Genomic DNA, 5,756 nt, shown 5'->3' on the forward strand with positions numbered 1-5,756 from the left:
TGTGGCCGGCATGTGGGCATATGGCGGGGCCTGGTGTGGCCCAGATTTCGCTCGAGAGCCCTTCAGGAGCCAGCAGCTGCCTCCGCCGCTGCCGCCGGTCTCTGCCCCACGGCCCCGGCCCGCCCCGCCGTCTCTGCACAATCTGCTCTGCGGGCAGGGGGGCCGCCTTCTCACTCCAGCTGCTGGAGGCGGGGCGGTGGGTGGGAGACGGCCTGAAGCCGCTCACCCTGCTCCCGGACCAGATCACCTGTTGGCTCCGGACCCCACCAAGGTGATGGGGACCTCGGGGAGCTCTGGGGGTGCTCAGCCCTCCCTGGAACTGGGCGATGGCTCCGTAAACACAAGGCGTAGAATAAAGACAGCTTTGGGGCGGCCGGTTTAATTTTCACATAAGGCATAGTGGGCCGGCGGCGGTAACTCTGTGGGGGGATTCAGGGTGTGGGCTTCAGTAGACATTACGTTATGCAGACCTGGCTTCGACTACTGGTTCTGCTGCTAAGAGCCAGATGTCATCAGGCGAGTCACCCGGCTGCCCTGAGCTTTAGTTTGTCATCGGTGAAAGGAAGGATTCAGAGCAGGTACTCACCACCGCACCCCTGCCGCGACTGTCTTACATACAAGGTGCACCAGGCACTGGGCCAAGTGTTTTCCCTGTGTTGGATGCACGAATATCAACTTTTTGTACTTGACTGCTGTCTCCCCCCCATGTCAGAAGACTCTTTACCCTCAAAGAAATCTTTTTTAAGATTTTATGTATTTATTTGTCAGAGAGAGAGAGAGAAAGAGAGAGCAAGCACAAGCAGGGGGAGGGGCAGAGGAAGAAGGAGGAGCAGGTTCCCCTCTGAGCAGGGAGCCCGATTCGGGACTCGATCCCAGGACCCTGGGATTGTGACCTGAGCCGAAGGCAGATGCCTAACTGACTGAACCACCCAGGTGCCCCTCCCTCAGCGTAATCTTCCATAGAACCCACACTGCAAACAGAACGCTTTTGGACCCGTTGTCCCAGACATTCGGCTTCCCCTCCTGCCCTGGAGTGTGTCCACTGAGGAGCCCAGCTAGAAGACCACCGGTGGGACTGTGTTGTCTCTCCACGGCTGCTGTCAGAAAGCACCACTAACTTGGAGGCTTCAAATAGTGCCCATTTATTCCCTCACAGTTCTGGAGGCCAGGAGTCCACAATTGGTGTCCCTGGGCCGGTTCCCTCTGGAGGCTCTGGAGAAGAATCCATTGTCTTGCCTTTTCCAGCTTCTGGAATCTGCCCGCCCTGCTGGGCTCCAGGACCTTCTGACGTCCCTGTAGCCTTTTGTCTATCCTCCCCTGTCCAATGCTCATCCTGGTCTCCCCCTGTGCAGACCGTGCTGGATACACTGGGTCTACCCACCTAGTCCGGTAAAACCTCCCTATCTCGGGATCCTCAACTTAATCACACCTTCCAAGTCCCTTTCGCCAAGTTAAGTAGTACTCACAGTTTCAGGGACTGGGGGCGCCTCGTCACCCTGCCACAGGGAGCGTCTGGGTCCCCGCGGCTCTGTGAGCTCTGCTCTACACGCAGAATTGGATGACGATGCACGTGTATGTACTGATTGCCGCTTTCCACCCGCGCCCCCCGCCAGCCCTCTGCGTTGGTCTCCTCTGTAACGCGGCACGAGCGTGGGGCAGAGTTGTCCTCTGAGCCCTAACTGGGTGGAACACGAAGGGGCTGACAAGGGGAGGGTCCCAGGGTCCCTCCGCTGGTCCTTGCTCGCAGGGTGCCCGATCACCGCGGGAATGTCCATAATCATTATTTCCCCTTTGTGATTAGCTCCACTCAAGCTGGGTCTAAATGATATCAAAACAGCCAGTCAATTTGGTCATTTACTCAGTCTGTCCACTTAGTAGAAAATAAAAAATCAATTAAATGAGTGGTTGGAGTGAATTGACAGGTCATGTCACTGACTCAGTAGAGGCAAGAAGCCCTCCACGGACAGCTGCGGAGATGAGGACACCAGCACCCTGCAGCTCCTTATTCTCCCTGTGACCCCTCTGACCCCCTCCGTGATCCCCTCTGATCCCCTCTGCGATCCCCTCTCCCCGCATTCATTCTCGCAGATCCTAGCTGTTTCAGGAAATGTCACCTCGAGGGTCTGATTTTGCTGTGCTGACCTCCTGAGGCGGCCAGGACAGCCGAGGAAGCCGGCAGGGAGTCTCGATGAGAAACTGAAAGATTCCCAGCAGCAGGAGAGACTCTTCAAGTGTGCTCAGAAGGAATTTAAGCACCTTGCGCTGGCGAGCTCATCAAACCCTGTGCACAGTCTGTGAGGTCGCTTGTTCCCCAGATGTTACCCAGATATTTTCTCCAGCCATTACTCTCCAGATTTTATAAGGAGGAGGGGAAGAGCGTTCGACCCAAGCTTACGTCTCTTAACCCCCTGCTTCTCTGTCTAGATCAGAAGCTCTCAAGCCCCCATCCGCTAAGGAGACTGAAAACATCGAGAAGGCATACGTGGAAGATGCTACACTCCAGCTCCATCCGTAACAGCAAAGACCTGGGAAGAACCAGAAGGAGCTGTAGCACCTCCCCACGATAGAGGACCAGGCACCTGTGGGAAGGAGTGAGCCTCTCTACACCGCAGGAGAGAGCAAGCTCCAGGAGTCAATGAGAAAAGCTACGAGGGTCATGAGGCGCCTGGCTGGCTCAGATCAGTAGAGCACGCGACTCGGGGTCCTAAGTGCAAACCCCATGTTGGACATAGAGCTTACCTAAAGGGAAAAACAAGCTGAGAGTGTGGTCCTCTACATTTATTTAAGAAAGAAGGGGACAAAGTATTTCCTGGGGAGAAACTCCACAGGACGCTGTCTTCATTTCTTGATTTAAAAAAAAAAAAGGAAATTGCTTAATCAAAAAAGAGCAGAGGCGCCTACAGATTAAGAGAATTTAGGAGAGCGCAGACAGGCTCTCCTTTGCTGTCTTGCCTGCCGCTCCCTTGTGGTGGACTCCGTAAACTTCTCTCTCTTCATCAGTCAACCAACCAATCAATCACTCAATGATTTATATCAACGAATTGTAGATTGGACCTTATGTATTTTCCAACTGAAGCAGATGATCAAGAAATATATCAAACAGGGAGAATCAGTGTTTGACGAATTCTTTGAGGAATTACTACTACAGAGAACTTTTTTAGTTATTTTTTTGGTGTGATAGAATATTTTTGTTTTGCTTTCAAGAGTCCTCTTTCGCTGATACGTTCTGAAGTGTGACATCTGAGATTTGCTTCTAAGGAGTTGTATTTTGGGGAGGGAGCTGGGGGGACGGTGGGGGACCGTGAAGCAAGCTTGGTCCTGACGGATTCATTATTGACATTGGACGAGAGGCTGAAGTCCTGACCACAGTGTCCCATGCTGCATATTCTTAAAATGTTCTATATAAAGTAAGTTACAAAGGTAACTTTTTCTGGAGAAGGAATTCTTATTGAATTACCCTCCACAGTTACCCTGGGCTCAGTTTTGCTTTTGTTTTGGTTTAAAAGCTCCCGCCACGATTTTAAAGAACAGCTGGAATTCCAGAACCTCCTTTAATTTTCCTTAACGTTGCCCCAGCGGAGTTCCGAATTAGTCCCTCTAGAGGGACGGTGTACCAGGGAAAGGACCCTTCCCCGTGGCTGATCTCGTCTTTACACTTTCTAGTTAAATCAGTGTCAGGCTCGCAAGATCTCTTTTTCTCTTAGTTTTTCTAATTTCCCCAGCTGGTCTGAAACTTGAGGAAGTTAATAGCCATTTTGCATTTGACTTATTTTGCCCTTGGGGCCTCTGAGAATGTCTGCCAATAATGAGCTGACCCATTTTTAGAATCAGGGTGCGGTTCCTGAGCTGGCACTGCTTCCTTCACCGGGAGAGGAAGTGCCCATCACGGCAGGCACCTGCGGGCAAGTGCCTTCAAGTTCATTTCCACAACGCTTGCTGTTCCGGAAAGAGAATGCACACCGTTCCTGCTGGGAGTCCCCGATCCTGCCGGGGAAGGAAGGGGCGTGTGAGCAGTTCCCTAAGGGGCATCTTTACCCACCAGTTTGAGTTTTCTCTCAGGTCACAGAGGGCCACTCGAGAAACTATTTCCCGGGGACCCTGTGGGACTGCAGGGCAAGGGACATTTGCAGTGGAGCCAGTGAACACCTGGGGTGGGGGTGAACCCCAGGACCACCCCGTAGTCCCACAGACAAAATGTCAGATGAGGACAGAACTCCTGCAGAGTGCGTGGGGAGGGAAATTCTGGGCCTCTCTGCTCTGCCTAGGAACTTGGGTTCTGTGCACATAGTTTAATGCTCAACCTAGAATCTTGAAATTCCCCATCATTTTTGAACAAAAGGACCCTCATTTTCATTTTGCACCGGGCCCTGCGACTTAGGTCCTGGCTGAGAGGAACGATTGTGAACGTGACATTGTAGGGAGGGTCACACTAGCTCTTCTCAAAGCCCAAAGGATCTTGTACGAAGTGTAAAGCCCAGGGGAGGGTATATAATATAAGAAGAGTAAGGGAAGCCGGAAATGGAGAGAGGGACACCACAGAAAGAGGGAGAGAATACCAGTGTTTTTAGTACTGGTGGGAGGATGTTCCCCTGGGTCTCCTTCTGGGTCTCTTCTGAGCCGGCGCCAGCAACGAGAACAGGGCTGGGAAAATCAGATGCCTTCACTTGAGGAGTTAAGTGGACTTCCAGGGGTTGTGCTGGCCACCCAGGAGTCTGCCTGGGGAAGGGGTTAGGGTAAGGAAAGGGTAAGGAAAAAGCCATTTCAGAGCTATCCGGCTCAGGACTCCGGCGGGGCTGGGTCTGCACCCACTCTCCTGCCCGTGTCATGGCAGTCTTTTTAGGGAAACCTATCCGTTCACGGGCTCCTTCACCAGACACAACACTCATACACATTGTTACCTTTAGACACGTACAGACATCCAGAATTTCGGACAGAGTTCCAGTGGAAAACAAGACGGGCAAGATTTTGTTTTCATCGCGCAGGAGGAGGAGGCAGATGGGTAAGACCGTGGTAGGCAGGGATGAGACTTCCAGACAGTGTCAGAAAACCTGGGGGTGGGGTGGGGTGGGGGGTCGTTTCAAGTCAGTCATCCTCAGACATCTGGACCCACCCTCGAAAACCATCGAACCACCGCTGTTTCCTTCATTTTCAAACATGCCAGATTACGCGGCTTAGTTATAAGAGACAAGATGGCACGTCCCCGTAACAGCCAGACTAACCCTCTGGGCACTGCTTGGCAGCGTAACTCCTCCAGGTGAGGTCCCTGCGCCAGCGGCCCCAGCGGCCGGGAACCTGTCGGAAATGGGAACGCTCAGGCCCTCCTTACTGAATCAGAACCCACAACCGGTGCTGTGAGAAGCCGTCCGGGAGAACCAGGCGGGGAAGCCACACTCCCCGGGACCTTGAACTCTATTCAGTTGCCGAGGACGCTGATGCCGTCCCACCTTTGAGGACCTCACTGTGTGTCAGGAAGAGCCTTCACACCCCTCCGTCTCGCGCGTCCTGAATCCCACCTGGGCAGCCACGCAGCCTCTTGGTTTCTTCCTGGTTGTTTCCAGAGTTATCATCGACCCACGGGGTTTTCCCTGAGCTCGCAGAGGAGCAGAGGGATGACGGGTGGAGAAATGTGACTGAGAGGGCTTCGTGAGAAGACACACGAAAGGGGGGCCTGAGATATTGGGCTAAATTTTCCAGCTGCTTCCGTCTGCGCCCCCCATCCCGTACCCCTCTCTCTCTCTCTTTGTCTATCTCTATGT

At 53.1% G+C, this 5,756-nt stretch overlaps 1 long non-coding RNA gene across 1 annotated transcript; it reads left to right on the forward strand.

Moving 5' to 3' along the window:
* Nucleotides 1–3,375: 3,375 nt before the first annotated feature.
* On the forward strand, nt 3,376–5,416 carry LOC125090894 (uncharacterized). Its single transcript, XR_007124513.1, has 3 exons — nt 3,376–3,407; nt 4,905–4,999; nt 5,162–5,416. It is a non-coding gene; the product is annotated as an uncharacterized LOC125090894 (long non-coding RNA).
* Nucleotides 5,417–5,756: the final 340 nt, after the last annotated feature.

This window comes from Lutra lutra, chromosome 18 (genome assembly GCF_902655055.1).
Source record: "Lutra lutra chromosome 18, mLutLut1.2, whole genome shotgun sequence".
NCBI classification, from domain to species: domain Eukaryota; kingdom Metazoa; phylum Chordata; class Mammalia; order Carnivora; family Mustelidae; genus Lutra; species Lutra lutra.